Consider the following 20,340-nt stretch of genomic DNA (forward strand, 5'->3'; position numbering starts at 1 on the left):
AAGGGCTGGTTTAGCAGCAGTCAGCCAAGGGCCCTCCAGCATAGCTGACAAGCACGTCTATCTCACGTATGTGTGCGCCTCTGATTTTGAGTGTGTTCTTGCACATGCAGTTGAGATCCTGCGCTTAAAATTAAACCACGACATGGGTATCCCCCCAGTAAGACTAGACACCGAATAATAATTGATATGAAATAACCAATGATGTAAAAGTGTAATGTCCTAAGCCGACAAATGCTCAATATTAATAATTTCATTAATTAAGAATTTGTTGTTACCTTTGCACTTTTTTTTTTGTTGTAATGCATATTAGTCATGTGAAATTAATATAAATGTGCCACAACAGTTAGTGCAGTGAATATTAGTTTGGTTTTACTATACTGTATGAATGTACGAACATCTGTAGTTATTACTGCTATATAATGTAACAGCTAGCAAGTAATTTCAAGATATTCATTCTGTTGTGTCACACGTTGTACTAAAACCTATGTGTTTAAATAATTTAAATGAGCACTCTTAAAAATATCCATGTAATGAGTAGTTAAGTAGCAAAATGTTAAATACATAAATTACTTCTATTGTAGCGTAAGTACTGTTGATATCTGGAGTTACACAGGGATCTATTTTTGGGCCCTTACTGTGTACCATTTACTTGCTGCTACTGGATTATACTGTGATAAACAAATTAGTTAAAATTTCAAAGCCGATGATTTCAAGTTATATGTCAAACATCAACGGCTTTCAGCTTGTCCCATCAGGGGTCACCACAGTGGAACTTGTTTACCATGTTGATTTGGCATGAGTTTTTTACTCCGGATGCCCTTCTGTTCACAAGCCTCCCATTTTTATCTAGCCTCAGGACCAGCACCGGAAACCAACCAATTAAAGAATCTCTGCCCAATGTTTGCATTGCATGTGTTAAAAACGGGATGGTACCAAACATTATACATCCATTACAGCCATGGGGGCTCAGTTTGTAAGGCAGTTGTCCACGTACCACACGGTCCGTGGCCACAGGGTCCCTTCTGGTTATGTGCCCTTGGGCAAGACACTTAGCCGTAAGTTGGTCCCGGTGCGTCAGGTGAGCACCTTGCATGTGAGTGTGTGTGAGTGGGTGAATGAGAAGCAAAGCTGTAAAGTGCTTTGGATAAAAGACATTGACATTTTTTATTTTACTTTTATAAATAAGCAGGTTCACTGTGTCCAGGAATCATTCTTGATGTCATGAGTTCTGACTTAGAGTAATAAGATGACAGCAGAGGAGATGATGACACAAAACTGATTGTGCCCTTTATACACAGTATACAGTACTTTCAATCTAATTCTTATGTATACATTTTATCACATCGTAATAGGTTGTATGTAACTGTGGAGCTTTCACTGAACGTAAACTCGGACTATTGACCTAGTAGTCAAATGTGTTTTTAAATAATCACTTAATTTCTTATCTTGACGATGAATATGCATCATGAAAGGAGATAAAATCTTCAGTATATGGTATAATCTTCTAAAATTTCTAACAGCTCCAGCACTTCTCTGTGTGTGTTAAGCTGCTCTAAGCTGTATGTAGCCTGTTCAGTTTGCAGTCTCATGCGTGGCTCAGCTGACTCCTCAGTGGGAGATATCCAGGCAGCAGCTAGGGCAGAGCAGAGTGGAGCAGAACAGGCCAACTGCTGGAGTCAGTGGCCCAGTAAAACCACAGCAGGGGAGCATAAGAGCTCTGCTGGAGGGGGGTTAGAGAGAGGTATGACTGTATGTCTGCCTGGCTGTAGCTGTTTTGCCCTCAACCCAGAGGCAGTAGATGGTGTAGTGGTAGTGATGGCGGGGGTATGACTATTTTCCACTTTATTTGATGCATTTTTAACACATAAATTATATTGTTTTAATTTCACGCAGGTTGCTTAATGAACAGTAGCATTCCTTTTTCATTATTTATCTCTGGTTGTCTGGCATATGAATGGAGAATGTAGTGCTGTTGGAGTTTGTTATCTTTAGTTTTTTTCTTTTTTTCTTTTACTCGCTGTCTGAGATTTTCCCATAGGCTCGCTTTCACACTGAACATCGCACAAACTAAAACACCCAGAGAAGTTGCTGTTTGTTTGTCTACTTTTTTTCTTCGAGACCCATGTTGTAGTAGGTGGGAATGGTAATTCCTGTGTCTCTGTATCTTGTCTGGCTGCGAAAGAACTACATGTCCTTCTGGTGGAAGTGCAGTACAACCCAAATGGCCACACAGGCCATTGCCAGGTGCATGTAAACAGATTTTGTATCTAATGTGGCACTGCATGTTTTTGTATATGCATGTCTGAATATTTTCTGTCTTTCACATATCATATAGCTTGTGTATAATATGAGAAGTACAGTACTGTGAAGGGGTAGCCTTCAAACTGGCCGAGACATAAATATAGTACAACGTTCTCTATGCTTTTGCTTGACTCTCTTGTTTATTCTACTATTCCACTCCCCCCACCCTCCTTGCAGCACACACGCAAAATGCAATAAGTCCAACACCAATAGCATCTTGAGTTACTTTTCCTTCCAGCTGGGAATGGTCTTGCTAGTTTTTACTTGGCATATTCCTTCTATGTCTTAAGGATGGATTTAAGTGTAGTCCAAGGGATATTTAGTGACTGGTGGTGACTAGTGTGCAGTTTTTTGCACGATTGATTTTTCATGATTGAACCTTTTAAATAAAAGATGTTTACAATCCCTTATTCACTGCTCCAACAAAAAACAGAGGAAACCCTGATTGGCTCATACACAGATGATTTCCGTTTAACCAAGTATGCGACTCTTAAATTAGTTGGCTGCACCAGTGATGATTTAGGCGAGTTATTTGAAAGGCGATACTTACACAATCACTTAATTTCTGTTTAATTCATTAAGATTTCTTTATAGGGATCTGTTTTGACTTTCAAATGATGGAGCTATGAAGGCAAATTAAGTCAACCATGATTTAGTGTTATTAGTAAATTAATTAACGGTGGAAACTTCAAAGGGGGGGAATTTTATTTTTCTTAGAAATTGTAATAAGTTCATGTTTGTAATTAAAAAGTATTATTAATAGTATTAATAATAAATTTCATTGATAATTTAAGTTTAAGGAACTACAAGATTTGGTCATAAGGATTCAGACAAAGAATGAGCATAAATAATATATTAAATAATGACAGTGTTTATTATAAAACAATATTCAGGTTACATCTAAAACCATAAAGTATAAGCTGAGCGTCCACAAAACCAACAAGTCAGATTTTCTTTATCAAGTCTTCAGCACTGCTGCTCTCTGTCACTATTTATATTCACTTGCTACCCTATGCATTACAAAACAATGAGACCTTTTTTCTTTTGTCTCTTTCTTTGTTCTGTGCTGCTGCTGTCCAGACACAATAGTAGTCTCCTGGCGCTCCTCCAGGACAGTTTTTGTCAGCCAGCCCCTGCAATGTGTACATAAACAGTAGGACAAAAATACAAGACCTGGAAAAAAAGATGAAGCAATGAGAGTTAGGACTGTTAGTGTTACTTTTAGAGTCCACTGCAAGAGTGAATGGAACAGTTGTGAAAAGGAAAGACCTGCTTGACGCTGGCAGGTGGCAAACACTAAGTGAGTTAACAAAATATAAGATGAATAAAATGTTAAAATGATAAATACAATTAAAAATGTGTTTAAGTAAAAAAAATAAAAGCATATTTCATGACAAAGTGTTTAAAGATTGGATAAGCTTAAAAGCTTATAAATCAAACCCAGCAGCAAACAATGAACTACCGTGTTTAAATAATCAGACGTACCCTCGGTCCATCTATATTGTTGTGTGCATAGTTGTTCGACTTTGAGAGGGCGGGACTCTTTGGAGAGCGAAATGAACTAGGCGCGGTCAAAAGGAGCCCCATCCATCTATCACACGTGTAGACAAAGGGGGACTCCACAACACAAAGCTAGATGTGCCCTCTCAAACTTTTTTAACGTGGACGGCGACGCGCACTGGGCCAACCACCCCCAGGTGAGTTGTCTCCAAGCGGGACATTACCTTTACTTGCACCTCTGGAGCGATTTTCGAATTTATTTGCAGTAAAAAGTTGCTGCTGTAGTTTGTGCGTCAGCGCTCAAACTTGAGCACAAAGCAAGAGAGAAAGGGAGAGAGACATAGAGAAACAGTGGCAGCGGGGAGAGAGAGAGCGAGAGGAGCGGTCCCCTTTTCCTTTGTCTGATGCGGGGCGCTTTGAGGAGAGAAGTTGAGAGGATGCTCAAGCACGCATCTTCATAAGGCTTAACAATACTCAACATATAAAATGTGGAATTAATCGACAGTGAGCTTTAAATTAGGGGAGATGCAGTTTGTAGTGTTGCCGTATTTTTGTCTCTTGGGGATGTTGCGACGCACAAGACAAAGCAGCCGCCTGTCACAAGTTTGCGGAGAAAGGACCCTTTACGCACCGTGGAAAAAAGACAAAGTAACTAATATGAATCAATAAATAGTCTATTTTGTAAACTGTTTTTTTCCTCTCGCTGTAGTTTTATTTCAGTAGCGATTGTTGTCTTACGAAGTTGCCAGTGCACTGTGGGAATTCAGAACAATGCAATCAGGTGTAAAGTCTATAAGACACACAGAGACACATAGTGTTCAACTTGTTGCACGAAAAAGTGGTAATGTTTGGACGCATAAAGATGTCAAGAGATGAATACAAAGCAGGTTCGTCTCGAGAATCACAGAGAAACTTGTGATAGTTTATTGGAAACAGAGCAACAGGTATAAGTCGCTGCAGCTTCTTTGTTACAGTAAAGGCTCCTTTGTTCTCAGTCCATACAAAGAAACCAAGCAGAAAGGAGCTCAAATCCAAAGGGAAAAAAACTTTTTGTACGCTTTGATTTTCACGGGATAGAAATTATTTTCTGATATTTTTTTCTTGATCTCCAAAACTTGAAAATGCGTTTATTTCCCATTTTCTTTTAAAATCAACCTAAAAGCCGCCGGAGGATCTCCCGTAGGTTAATAACAAGACGCTTTGGAAGACTTTTGCTTTGATTTTTTTTTAGCTGTGTAAATCATAACATATCCAGCTTACTTACTTTCTTAAAAAAACTTTCTTTATTAAGTGAAGGTGTGGCCAAGCAACTTGTTTGAATTTGTTGCATTCCATTGTACAGTGGCACTAAAACTTTTTATGAAGCAACATACCAGACAAGTTACACTTGAGCAATTTATGTGTTAGACACACAATGTATTTTTCCAGTAAGACATTTGCTTGTGAAATTTTAGTTTTTCCAAACTTTACAACTCATTTCAGTCTTCATAAGCTCATACCTACTTTTGCACAGACCAGTGTACTTATATTTGAAGCGTTAATTTAAGAGCCTTGATCATAACATGTATATGTTAAGCAATGAGCAAATTTGTTGCAGACATATTTTAACTACACATTTTTTCCTTTTTTTCTTTCTGGGATGTGTCTTTAGGTGGATTTTTGCAACAGATTAACCAGCAAAGCCATTTTTTCCAGTGGGAGGTTATAGGAATAAAAATATGCGGAATTCAAATGGGAGATGTACTCACTCACCTATCAAGTGGCTTTTCAAGACGAAGATGAGGATTAAGAGACCATTCATTTTGCTTTTGCAAAAGGTGAAGACTCATCTCATAAGGATTTAAACTCAGCAGCAGCAGCAGTTCCAGGCAGGATGCATTTTAAGCACGCTTGGAAATGTAAAACTCACGAAGACACTTTGAGGATTACAAAAACTGTGTAGTATGTCTTCCCACAAGATGGTTTCCAGCTCAAAGTCTCTGGGATAGCTGGATATTGCATTTCTGATCCTCCTTGGCCCTCTGCATGGGTAGGTTATATTATGTTTTACTGGTATATGGCACTTGGTCACATGTTTGTATGGCTGTAACCCTTCAACTTCAGTGCAAACGTGCAAAAGTCAAGATAAATCTCATAAAAGTTTATTACAAAAAAAGAAACGCACATGTCTCTTGTGTGTTCTAAAATTCCTACATTTTCCTTCTAACCTGCATCTGTTTGGACATTTCCATTCAATGTGTCAAACTATAACACTTTTCTGATAGGACTTTGCCTTGATGTTTTCTCCTTGACTTAAATTTTTTGCTCGCCTTGTACCTCACTTGTAAGTCCCTTTGGGTAAAAGCGTCTGCTAAATGACTAAATGTAAATGTCATTTCTCAGCTTATTAAACAATGTTTCACACTACGTCAATGTAAACCATTTAGAGACTTCACAATAGCCCAGTAGGTTTTCACAGTGTTGTCATGCACTTAAACACACTTGGCTGAAAAAGGGAGTAAAGCTTTTTAAAAGCAAGGACACCTTTCTAAGTATGTATTGTGATGCAATTACGTAATGCAGCTCAACACTGTTCAATTACGATGTAGACGTGTGGGTAAATAACTGAATGTTGACGTTTGTTGTGGAGAATATACAGAACATTGTTTTACAAGATACACTGGTATACACCACCACTAAAATGATATGCATTTTTGTTCAGCTGATCAGATTGTGTGAACTTATTAGAGTTGTATACAAAGTGTTTGCAGACTTGACTTGAGTTATCCAATCTCTCTAAGTCTTTGATTTGCTTTGAGATGCCCCGTGATGTCACTTTTTTGATTTGTAACTACCATTGGTTTAATTTGCCATGTAATCTGGGGTGTAATTGCTGCTTTTATGTGAGCCGTGGTTGTAGAAACATTTCCTTAAACCCCCTACATCACTCATCGGACAATGCTGGAGGAATGACACTTTGAAATTAAGATTTTCACTGAATTTGATGGATATCTTGCAACCTTTAGTTTAGAAAAGATTGGTAAATGTTGGGGGGGAGAAGTGATACAAGATCCAAACAGTTTTCTTAACCTGAGCGCAGTATTTGAGTGGGAGGGAGAGGGTGAAAGCCCCAGTCACTCCTTTCACTGGTTTTGCAGCCCCTCATCAATGATGTCATTGAGAGCCAATGACAGCATGCAGTGGTACTTGTCGGCATCCAAGCTCCACCTCCAGTCTCTTTGTGCATGGCGGCCCACATGGTCCTGCAGCATCACATTTTCACCATGTGTTGTCTGCTGCAGAGGGAGGCAGGGAGACAGAGATGTTGCCCTTGGCTCTGCGCTTTGATGTCAATCTGCCATGTCTTCTCAGGAAGAACTGTAAGCTGTAAGCATGTGCAGTGAACAATATGAGGAGTGAAAAGAGATTATGTTTTTATAATAATAATTAGCTATAAATCAATTAAATACTAGAAAACAATTCACACTGATAGGAGAACATTGCTCAAAATACCTATTGAAACATGGGTTAGTGACAGAATCTCAGTTAATCAACAATTTAGCTTTACCTGCTAACACCAGAGCTTTAGGACTTTGGAAAAATGGCACTTAACTGCCTCCACCTGCTCCTGTGGAACAGGTTTCGGTCTCAACCTGGAAATGACTGGATCAGTTCGAATGTGGGTCAGTTAGCACTGTGTCACACAGGTGGCACAGATGTAGGCCAGTGGTAGAGTAGGTGCTGATGAGTCATGGATCTACAGTAAGTTTGAACAGAAGAGAAAAATGGATCAAGTGGGTTTAGACTGCACCTGATATTGACCACCCTGCAAGAATACTAACCTTAATTATTGCACAGTTGCATTTCTTTCTTTCTTTTATTTATTTATTTTTTGCTTTTCTTTTTGGTTGTGCACGTAATTGCATATAATATACTATAAGCTTTATAAAAAAAAACTATTGTTTCCAGCTTTGATTCTTTCATTTAATATGTAAGTCTGTATAATGCTGTGCAGATAAGGTTCTGGTTATAACATTTCGAGCTACCTATGATGGCATATTCTATTCACGCACACATTGTATATTATACACGGAGTAAATCTAATACCTAGTTAGTCAACTTGTGTGTTAAACGTAAACATCATGTTGAGCATAACAAATCACTATGACAGGCCCAGCCCTGTGCTCTTAATAGGCACTGCACAAACACGGTTGCTATAGTACAGACGCTCTACAGTACACTATTCACCACAGCATGTAGCTTAATTACATTGCTTCCTGTAATGCTATTATGAAGCACAGTGCATTTTTCATAACATGTGCTTCATAAGAAAAAATGTTATACCTTTTTTTGTCAAGCATTCCAGTGGGAGCTAAGCTTCCCAACCTAATCTTCGGAGTAACACGGGGAAACATTAGCACAGCAATCTGTGGCATCTTCCAGCTCTGAAATCTCAATATCCCTCTGAGCTGGAATGGTCATTAAAATGGTTTTGCACCATCTTTTTCTATGCAACATATGCCCAACTAAATCTGTGTCACCATAATCTGTCATCCATCTGTATTTGCCATTGCAATAAAATAAAGGACTTCGTTCTGTTTCATGGTGAAGTCTGATAAAGACCACAAATGGCATTACTGTGCAGCAGCACAGTACCTTTTAGACTCAGTGACACTGATTCCAAAGACATATGTCTGTCTTTTATTCTTAGCCAGTTATATCACAATTATGCACAGCATGTCCATGAGGTGGACTGATATCAGGCAAAGTGTATTAGACTAGAATACAACAGTAGCCTGAGAATAACTAATTGCTACCATAATCTTAATTTTCCCCGACATCCTGTGGTCAGCCTCAGGGAAGCTATCGGGTTTAGTTTTACCACTCACTGCATGTGGCCCGCGGGCATTGCAGCTTGTAGTCCCTGACAAAAATGGCTATATCAACTTTATGTGTGCTTTGTGACATTTTCTGGCTCATGAAACTAAAAAATGACACCAGTTATGGTCCACTTTGTTTTTGCAGCATTTGATACTTACACATGAAACACTGTTGACACATCAAATACATTTTGAGCTGGATCTACAAAGTGTACGAGCCACTCAAACAGATCTGGTACTATCCGTCTTGACAAAAAACATACTGTCGAAGATGAGCAAGTACTCAACAACTGCAGTAATAATAAGTTGTTTTAATTTTCTCTACAAGTGGAATTTGTTCCCTTTGTGCATATCAACGAGTCATGGAATAGAGGACTCTTCACTGTGGGGTACAGTAAATTACAGTGGAGTAAAACATTAGGTCCACCATTACTAATCATGACGACAGTTCTGGTTCTCCATGCTACAGGCATTCTGTGGTCATCCTGTTGCAAACTATCAGAGCTTAGTTTTACCACTCAGTCCCTGTAGCTGCGAGATAAGTTAACATGCTCTGCAGGCATGCTAATACATACCCACACTGGGGGACAGGAATAAATTATTTCTTTATGACTGCACATGAGGCAGAGTGTTTGAAGGAGGGGAGGGAGAAATAGAGAGGGAACATAGGAAGATGAAGCAAGGAACAGATTCAAGATAGATGGGCTGGAAAGAATGGAAAGAAAGAGAGAAAGCACGGAAAAATGATGAAACAGACTTAGAGGGAATGAGACAATAGCAAGAAACAGGGATGAAAAGGACAACAATAGAATGATGGGAGGCTTTATAGTGTTCTTTACGTTGGTCTCTCTTCAGTTTATTATAATTCCCTTACTGTGACAGAGTTATCATTTTATTTCTGAAAGTGACTTGAGTTAAGAGAGAAAGCGAGAGAAAAAATAAAACAGACCTCCCTTTGCTTATCCTTTACAGCCAATAATAACTGAAATGCGTTTCACCAATAAGTATTGATGCTGTAAGCTCAGGAACAGCACAGGGTTTGCTTTGGGAAATAATAGCTGTTCAGATTTATTTTACTACTTTGACCTGAAAACCACTCAGACTGCATGTAACATCACATGACCTTTTCAGAGATTTTGTCCTAGTTTGAAATATCCACATGATGCAGTAAGAAACTGCTGGCGTGCAATGTTATAAAATGGGGCAATGAGTAAAATCAAACTGAAACACACTATTATTGCTTTTAGTGTGGAAAAGCAATGATACAGAAACATTTTTAATAGCTGCTTTCCTCTGAGTCAAAATGAGGACAAGACGTTGTAATGTATGTTTGGATTTTAATGTTAGTGTCTTGTTTTATGCTGCACTGTGCTCTTATAGTTTTCTGCCTGATGCACATTTGCCCTCTGGGACTTCAATGAAGTCACAACCAAATTGCAGACAATAGCACCAAATCAAAATTCACAGGATGAGAGCTCACATGGTGTGTTGCACAGCGGGTTTTAGCGCCCATGGAGATATTCTCTTCATTCTTTTCCTCCTGTTGTCTGAGCCCAGGTTAGAGATATAGGGACACAATTTCCAATAGCCGCTTTAGCCAGTTGTCTGCCTGTCTATTACAGGTCAACGTAACTACCTCCATAAATGCACAGCATGTTGCTGTCTGGGGATGGACTGATAATCTCTCTAAAGACTGGGATTTTATCAAAGCCAAATCTGCTCCTCACACACACACACACACACACACACACACACAAACAGACATGGACAGGCATTCGTCAGGGAACACAGTCACCCAAAAGGAAAGACTTGCCTGCTAGGCAGACAGACAGACACACGTACAGACCAGGATTTTTATCACAGACAAATCTGTTATTGTCTGGTAGTTAGGAGATTATATAACAGCAGTTTTATAGAAACAACACACCCGCATACTTGTGTGTCATTAAAGGATATACGGTAGCCTCCATATTACAAGTGATATCAGTCCTTGTGAGATTAACACTGATTGACTGCAGTTATTATGATAGTGATTCTGTCAGCGATTTTTCTAGCAGCTTTAATTATATGCACTTATTTCAGTTTTTGCATTGCACTTTTAACAAAATTAAATTAATTTACTGCCAAGCAAGTATTGTATGTTTTTGGCACTAAAGTCTTTTGAAGACTTTGTAGATTTTTTAGGTCATACTCTACTTTGTTTCTTCACCCATAGTTCCTATATTTGCTAAAGCTAATTATATAATTGTATATTTGTACACATTTAGCCTTAATGCAGTATGTAGCCATCTGTTCCTGTTGAGATCAATGCCAGAAAATGCAGATTTTCATGTTTGTTGTACCTACTGTATAACAACAGGTAACAAAGGGGTTTTAGATATATTAATTTATGAGAAAATAAATAGCAATTATACTTTTATTTGTATTGCCTCAAAGCATGGAAAACCAATTTAAATAGGTTGAACTTTTAGTATTCTATAAAACTCATTGATAAATACATAAATCTTTGAAAACATGATGGGTGCAATAGGTTTAAAGTGGAGCCTCTTAGCCTCTTCTTATCTGTAGTTACACTGTAGTAACACCATAAATATTTGCAACTATCATGTAGGATTTAATAAGTACCCCATAACTACAAAATACTTTCACTGTAGGTATTTTACTTATTCTCATCTTGTTACCCTGTCATTCACCACAGTTTGCTTATTGTTATTAAGTAGCAACAAATATGTGGAGGTACACCGTTGGTACTAATAGGTACACAGTAAGTTCACTGTACTTACCCTGTAAGTCACAAGCTGTAATCTTAAAGCATTACTAGATTTTCTTCTATACCCCTGTTCAAGCTGTAGTCATTTTCCATTGTTGATTTCCAAATGCCTAACAATCTTTATAACATATTCCTATTATTTTGCCAAAATTAGTACATTGGTAAATGGCAAAAGGTCGATTACAGCATTTTAGGACATGATTATACTGTACCTGTGCCCTTGCTTGTGTACCACCTAGAAAACTTTTGCCAGCCTTGCAGAGCTATATTAGATAATGTGTAACTAGTCCTGAGACTAGTTCAAAAATATAGTCACTTGATAATTGATTGAGTTTAGATACAGTATATTACTTACAAGAGCAGTCACTGCCACTGTAAGGCACATTTCTGTTGCCTTAAGCTTTATGTGGATAGTTTCAGTGTTGTTTTTTCTGAACATTGGGCTTGTTTACCAGTTTCATAACTGGAAGCAAGGAGCAGTGACCCAGTGACTGTAGCGTTGATCCAGTTAGGTGAAGAAAGGGTCCATGTTGTGTCTGAGTGGAGCCACACAGTGTATTGTAAAGCCCAATTAAAATTACATCTGTTTCAAACTAACTGAGCAAAGAGTTGCCAGGCCACAAAGTGCAAAGAGAAGCAAGCGTTCTGCACTGGGTCATATGTTTGACAGCAGGACACAGTATGATTGCATTACAGGTTTATGATGGCAGGATGATGTTTTTGTACCAAGAACAAACATGTTTAGACATTTATGTCAAGCCTGGCAAGTAGCTTACCTCCTTGGTGTGTTTGTGTGACGCTGTGCACTATATGTTGGCAATGTTTAGGGAAGTGTTAGTGGAGTAGGCTAATCCAAAATGTTATCTTGTGTCACGTCTCTTCTTTGACACCTAACACCTTGTCAGGACTGTGTATTATGGCTGGCCAGTGCTGAATCAGATCTGTTCTGATGGAGATATCTTTGAGTTTAGCTGGATGTGATGTATTATAAGTGAGATTATGTCATGTAACATTAGCTGAGACATCAGACTTTAAACTGCCTTTATAGATTTACCGCACTTGTTTCTCTGTATGCAGACAAAAAACTCTGCTTTCAGGAACATGATATTTTTTATACTGAGATTACAGTTGGGATGAAGGCTTCTGCATCCTCTTGCATGTTGCTGTATCCATCCATTGTGGGCTTTTGAAGGCAGCTGGACAACACCTTCATCTAAACTCCATCTATTAGACCACGATTAGTTATGCTTGTTTATGTATATGCATATATATGTGGCTTAAATGTAGCGACACATTATGGAAGTTTAACTTAGATTAAATGAGGTTAAATCACCAAGAGGATGACCAAATGTGAGAAAAAACAGCCACCTATTTACAAACGAAGATTTTTATATGCATATGTCCACACGTTGTACTCACACTTTATCATCAATTGCCGAAGTTTTGTATGATGTGCATCAGAGGTCAGGGTGTTGGGGAATCTTAGTGTGCCATTTATAGCCATGTGATGGCTGATGTGAAAAGTTGGATTTCCTGGAGGCAGATTATGCCTCTGACTATGAAGGCTTCCCATAAGAGCATCTGCATTGACACGATTTTCCTGTCCAATGTGAAGCATAATCTGAGTGCCTGGAAATGGGATGAATAAACTGAAGTAAATGCCCTGCTCTCAATAATGTAGTACTCCCAGGCTAGATACAAGTCCAATTACTTATAAATAAAACATGCACCACACACAACAGTTAAGTAGGAGTTTACATTTATTTTGAAAGCTATTTAAAATAACGGGCACACATTTTAACATGTTGCAAGCCAACTAATTCATTATTTCCTGTTGTTTTCACCCACTAATGTGAGTTTATTCCATTTGTATAGGGTCAAAAAATCTCGATTGCAACTTTTAGCTAAGCCTTTGCTATTCAGGATTCAGTGGAGAATAAGGGCTGACATATTTCTTTTCACGTCATTTCACAAGAGGTCAGTGTGTAAACTCTGGTGGGAATATGGATGAATAAAGCCAAGTCATGCCCCGCTCTTATTATTATGCATCTAATAACTATGCATCAGCCTTTAGCTATTCTGTGCTATGCTGTGTTGCCAGTGCCAGTTCACAAGGTCAAAATCATGGTACTTTTAAATGTCCTTGCTGAATAAATTTAGATACTGTCTCAAACTGTGTGTGTGACATGCTGACAATGTTAAGCATTAAAATTATCACACACACACACACGCTCACACACACACACACGATGAGCCGCACACAGTTTTTGGTGAACAGCCTGTAGCAATGTTCACAACACCTCAACATTAAGCCCCTGTACTTATAAGACTAACCACCTGAATCAAAGTGGACGTATATTTGTCAAACAAGGTCAAGGCTTCATCTTTGGCTGGGAAATGAGCTGAGTAGGCATGAGTCATGCTTTCAATTATGCATCAGCCTGTTATCTTGCACTCTGTGACAGACAGGCAGTGTTAACTTTCACATAGCTGTCAGAGGCTACACTTACAAGTGACCCTATAATCTGTGGGCGTTTTATCGTGAAAACCATAAAAGAGTGAGTGAACCATCAAAACAGACAACAGCCGAACTACTTTAACATAATGTTGTGTTAATGATAACTAATTAAACTAATTAATGCTTTTGTAAAGGGACAGTCCTCTGGTACCTGTTTCTATTGATGCAGTAGAAAATGTTACGTTCCTGGTAATTTCCAGACTAATTTGCTCTCTTTCCAAATGATAGTGGCACAGTATAAACATCCTAATTGACCCAAAGGGAATTAAGGTTGTTCAAATCCAACTTAATATTCCATTAATGTTCTCATTTACTTTTACTCCAAATATCCTGCCTTCACATCAGTACCTCAGACAGCCTAGAGGAACCTGACTGGCCTTGTTTTGGCTAAAACGCTTTTAAATATTCTTAGACATGCAAAGTTAATCCCGGTGCACCAGTCTTACGATTTCTCATTTGGGTTGTACATAATCCATTTCCATCCTTGACAGTATGCACATGTGTGAGTGGTTTGTTGTTTTGAAGTGTTTATTGTGTATCTGTGATTCTGTGTTCAGTGTGTGTGTGTGTGTGTGTGTGTGCTGTCTGTGTGTTATCAGCGTCAGTGCTCCTCTTGTTTGTATTCTGATAGACAGAAGCTGATGTCCAGGCTACTTAGAAAGTTCTCTGATGTGCTCAACTGTTTGCGGTTGTTAGTTACACACACAGTGAACTGTGGCCACTCGTACAACTCGTACAACTGTGAAAACCCGTACAACTGTGAAAACTTGCAGCTGTCTTTACTCTGTCCCAAACACTCTCTACTTCCACTGTAGCCCTGCTTGTCCCCCCAATTTATTCCATCTTTATTTCTCGATTGCCCACCCCTCCTGCTTGCCTCTTTATCTTTCTCTGACTTAATTTTTCTGTGTGATTTTCTGTGTCACACAGACGCACAGTGAGATGCCGCCGTGCCACAATAGACAGTGAGAGCAGTGAGCCAGCCTCCTCCTCAGTTCACCGCCAGTTCACTCAGCTCCACGCTGACAGAAATGATGCTACACAGAAATGCAAATTCGACAATGACAGCATCGGTGCCAGCCACAAATGTTAACATAACTCTTCAAAACCTCAGCTACCAATTTGCATTGCTTGAAAGGGTAGCTCCAGACTTTTAGACAAGGGTCTGTATTGTTCCTGTCTCAGTGGAACACGGTATGCTTGTCTGTTAGACGAATAATATGCTGTCACTTTGTGCTGATTCATCTGTCCCAGGAGCTTCCGAAGGACCTAAAAATATTCTTCCAGACCTTGTGAAAGCACCAAGCATCTCATTTGATGAAAATACTACTACTAAATAGCTTAACTGTTTTTTTTTTTTCAAAGCAAAGTTCACTCTAGGACATACAGTCTCAGCAAAAGTTACAGCAGTTGCTTTGTTATGTCCTTGTGAAAACTGTTATTGATGCTTCAGTTTGCTTCAGTCATCTTTTACAGTGTGGATGGCTGGTGATCTAACTGGCTGACAGGCTTGTTTACAGCCTGTTTCACAGTCTCAGTGCACAAGCTAAAGAGAGGGTGGTGGAAAGACAAGTTGTCCTTGTCATGTGGAGCACTTTTCTATTGGACTGTGCCCTTAACCAAGCATGTACGAATCCCTGCTGAGTTCGGCACCTTCTATCTGTGTGTCTCCCTCATCATATCAAGCTCTTGCTCACACACCCCATTTGCGTTACTTTCTATGTCACTTTGTCTCATTTCCTTTCTCCTCTAGTGACACTTTGACTTTCTTTCCTCCTGCTTCTCTCAGTGTCCCTCATACTGGTATGCTGGGGCTGCCTTTCAGTATTTGCACTTCAGTTTCCTTGTGCCAATGCGGTCTGCCTGTCACAGCTGGGATGCCTGTCTTTCTTTTCCTCACTATTTCTCTTGATCTCTGGCTCCCTCTCAGGCTGGCCGACTGTCTGTTTCTATTTTTCTCCTGTATGTTTCTGGCTGTGTCTCTCTGTACCTTCCTCCCACTCTCCACCTCTCTCTGTCTGCATTACAGCATTTGAGTTTTTTTATATTAGTGATGGATTTCTAAATGCTTATTGCCTTCATTTTCTACTTCCTTTTGTGACCTGCTACAGTTTTCCATGTCCACAATGGTTTGTTGATTAGGCCTTTCTATTGAAGGTCTGCAGGTTCCTCACTGAGTCACTGTGGTACAGAGTCACATGCATTTAATCTGATATCTGTGAGAGTTGCTGCTACTGAAGCTTTCACTCCTCAGATTACATATGACTTCTACTGGAAGGATGATGATTTATTACTTTTTGAGTTTTGGATTTCGTTGCTCATTCCTTGGGTAACCACATTTGTTTAACTCCACCAGTAATACCAGAAAATGATTAAACTATGATTACAGGGGTGGGAAGGGTACTTTAGTTGTTATGTAATCCATAGCAGATTATAGTTTTAAATGCATGATTTGTAAAGGTGCAGTTTGCTGACTTTGACGTTGCTCTCTACACAAAACACCTTCCTGTTCTTATTTTAGTAATGTTTCAGATGTGGACAACTTTTCTAGTGTAGTAGTCCCTCAGCTTTTTTTCCATGCCTATTTCCTTCCTCTCATATAGAATGCAGGTACGCAGTTAATATCATACAAAAAACATGACAATAGATGAATCAGGTGTAGTATGTTTTTGTGTTTCTTGTATATGAGAACTTGTTTGTGTCTCTTGGTATCCACACGCCCATGTCCATGGGTGCAATGTATCTGCCTGTTCTTTACATACATTTTTATGCATTTGTCACGTGTGTAGATATGCAGTGTGCTTTCCCTTCTTTGTGTGTACATACAAAGTGTACGCTTTCACCGTTTGTTTGGACCTTAGCTTACTCAACCCACTCATAACATTTACAGCCTGTTACATGGTATTTTCTTTAACCAGTCCAAACCAGTAAAACCATTGTTTCAAACTGGGGAGCCATAAAACTCAATTTTCCGTAGAGGAAGGGGCGGGGGCATTTTGAAGTCCAAATGTTCTTATCTCATGCACTATTAAGCGAGGCAGTGAGGTGTGTGGGTAACAGGGTTTAGAGTCCGTCTGTCACAGCCTCAGGGTATGTTGCTTCAAATGCACACACAGACATACTTGCAGATACACACCTGTGCACATAGTATGAAAGCAAACATATGCAAAAATGCGCTTGAAAACTGACTCTGTAATGCATACACATGCACTCTCTTCTCTCATTCATCCACTAACACACATAAACATGCACACTGCCTCAGGGCTCTATAGCTCTAGTCTGATGGGCCTTGGTGCAGGCCAGAAAGGTTTCCTTAGACTCTCACTTCCTTAAATCCCATCTGGGAAGCCAGCAGCTTTTCATGTATATGTTCGCATATGTATTTACCCCTTATTCAACTTTTCAATTAAGGGTAACATATGGAGCTTAAACTGTCTTTGAATTTTTTAATTTGATTTAAAAAGAAACATAACAGAGAGAATAATACATATGGCTGAACATTTTTTACCTGACAATAATGTGACTGTTCCCAGACATTTAGGGCAACATTAGCTACATTTAAATACACTCAGTGTGCATTCAGAGTGAATGAATGCAATGCAAACATCTGTGGGTTGTATCTGTGGTAATGATGACTGTCACAAACTGGCTCAAAGTTTGTAACAAAAGGAAGGGAAACAACTCTGTTGAAAGCCAGTTGTAATAATTGTTGCAATGTGAGCATTGTTCTTTATATTTAGTGTAAGAATAAACTCCAATCAACCACTGATGCAACTGTCCCGCAATAACATTTACATGTACTTCACGAAGCTGCTAATGTTTTAAGTTGTGGTTGATCTGGTGTTAATGCACCTGTATTTTCACTTTGAAATGTGATGTGTAATCTATTGTACTTTTGAATTGTATTGTGGCATATAAATAGCCGTTTTTTGCTATTTTGTCCGACCTATTTATATCACTGAGGTTGGTCTAAATAACAGATACATCTCTCTGTATAGTGCAATACAATTCAAAAACACCACAAAGGACAACTTATACATCCTGTCAAAGTGAAAGGACTATATATTAAAAGTCAGCTTAGTGTGTATCTGTATATGTCATTCAACCATACGCAGAGGCACACAAAGTGTGTCTGAAGACCGCACAAATCAGTAAGAGAAAAACTGAACAGCAGATAGACTGATGCCCTGATGCTTAGAACAGCATCTCATTTTGGTGAAATATTTAGACTTTGGAGCACACAAATTTCCATGAAAAGCCCATAAGCACTTAATCTCCTGTCTAAGCTGCCCTCGGGGGGATTTATACATCATTTTTCATTGTATTTGTTAAAAAATTATTTCATATCTATGACATGTAAACAACACCAATTGACAGCTTTAAATTGACTTTTTTTGTTCTAAAATGAGAGGGTAATAAATACTATTCTCACATGGGCTTTAAAAGTAGTTGTAAAACAGTTGTAACAAATTGGCTGTCGTCTGCATTACAATATCCTTAAACGAGTAACATCATTCTCCCTTCATTCATATGCAGAATCATTGTTATGCACAATAAAAGATATGAATGGTTGGTATCTTTAATACGGTGTTAATAGTGGCTGAACATCCAAACACTGGCTGTCATCACCCACCTTAAGCCTAAAAGAGGTTCCTGAGAGAGGCTTTGGCAGAGCAGTGCCGAGCAGTGAGGTGCTACCACAGAGCCTGTGGTGAAACAGTGTATTGTGTGTGTTGGTGTGTGTGTTTGTGTTTTGCCCTTGACAGCTGGCACTTCTACTCAGAAATGGGTAGGGGCTTTGATGGTGTGCATGTGCGAAAGAGAGAGGGAAGGAAAGAGAGGCTGGATTGTTGGACCAAGTTAAAGATTAGCTTTAGTGAGTGCAACTCAGTTTGCACAAAAATACACTCACTCCCTCTGTCAAATCGCTGACATTCATGCACACACACAGTGCATGATGTCAACTGCACTGCAGGCACCAAGCTAACACCTCTCAGTAGTCAACTCTAGTTGGCCAACATCAGGTGTTTCTCTCATATGTAAGATGGCTGTTGTGTGTGATTTGATGTGTGTGTGTGTGTGTGTGTGTGTGTGTGTTAGCATGTGCACGACAGAAGGAGAGAGGGAGGCAGTCTTTGTGTCTCTTTGTGTGGATGCCAGGAGAAGTGATGTTTGATGTGTGTGCGCATATGTGAGGGTGACAGTGGGTGAGGGGTGTATTTGTGTCAGCACAATCAACCTGGAAGCAGAAGAGAAAGGAAGTGAAGTGTGTCAGAACATATGTGAGTGTGTTTGCTGTGTCTGTGTTTTCCACGTTTGTCTATCTATCAATAAAATATGCTAACGGTGTACAGTAGAGAAGTTAAGGGGATCAAACACATTTACACTGTGTTAGTAGCCCCCTTGTGGCTAAGACTATGAAACATCTTATCCACATAAGAATGAAGCCTGTATCTGGTATGTGAAGATCATCCATTAGTTATGAAGCATCCTCTTGAGATGGTTCTTTATTTATCTGGCTTCAGCCTAAGCTGGTTCAAAATTTAACAATGAATCCTCAAAACTTAAAATGGGATTTTGTTGTTTCTAATACTTTGTTTCCAGTTTGTGTTTTTGGAACCGTCACTCAAAACAAGCACACTCCTTTCCGATTGCTGAGTGAGTAACACAGAGTATGACAGGCTGTTTGTTAAGTGCTAAGTGAGCAGAAGACTCTATAGCAGCCTCTCATAGTGTTCGCCAACAGAATGTTGCCTTGGCAGAAGAAGTGTCCTTTTTGCACAGCTAGTGGTACCACTTATCAAATGTGTTGTGTGTGTGTGCATGTGTGTGTGTGTGTGTGTGTGTGCATGAGTCAGACCACTGCAGTTCCTACTGGGTATTTCTCAGTTTGTTCTGAACACCAAGTTAAGTCTGAAAGATGAGAGTGGTTGCCTGCTCTGCTAAATGCAGAATAAGTGTGTTATTTGTGCATTTGTGTGTTTTCACCACTGTCTGTGTGTGTATTCATGTAGCTTATCATGGTTGTTTTGAATCCTGCTGCTCTATTAAGATCTGAAATCAGTGTGCCATTTAGGCGTGTGGAGATAGCTGTAAACTCACGCAAACCAAAACACCCCAACATTTACTGTATCACTATTACTTAAATAGTGTGAGGAGGTGAGCAAAATCTTCTGATAGACAGGTAAACCCTAAAGTGGGTTTATCAACAAAGTACATTGCAGCATTTTGGGGTGGGGGGGGAGGAGAAGACCAGAGGGACCAAGACTTGAAAGCAGCAATAGGGGTCTTTTCTAGTTGAAAGTTTACCTGAGATCCCTCTCAGGATCAAGGCACAGCCAACTGACTCTCAGCTGGCCCAAGTCCAGAGAAAAAAAGATAGAAAACACATC

General features: G+C 39.3%; 1 long non-coding RNA gene across 5 annotated transcripts in view; it reads left to right on the forward strand.

Annotated features, from left to right (window-relative positions):
• The first annotated feature begins 3,293 nt into the window (after positions 1–3,293).
• The window catches only part of LOC137130727 (uncharacterized), a 144,524-nt gene continuing 127,477 nt past the window's right edge, over positions 3,294–20,340 (forward strand). The window contains exons 1-2 of one of the 5 annotated variants that reach the window (XR_010914885.1): positions 3,294–3,998; positions 5,453–5,830. This is a non-coding gene — a long non-coding RNA (uncharacterized lncRNA). The remainder of the gene's footprint in view (positions 3,999–5,452; positions 5,831–20,340) is intronic. The other 4 variants (XR_010914887.1, XR_010914884.1, XR_010914886.1 and 1 more) reach the window with 4 other exon arrangements.

The sequence above is a fragment of the Channa argus genome, chromosome 7 (assembly GCF_033026475.1).
Source record: "Channa argus isolate prfri chromosome 7, Channa argus male v1.0, whole genome shotgun sequence".
NCBI classification, from domain to species: domain Eukaryota; kingdom Metazoa; phylum Chordata; class Actinopteri; order Anabantiformes; family Channidae; genus Channa; species Channa argus.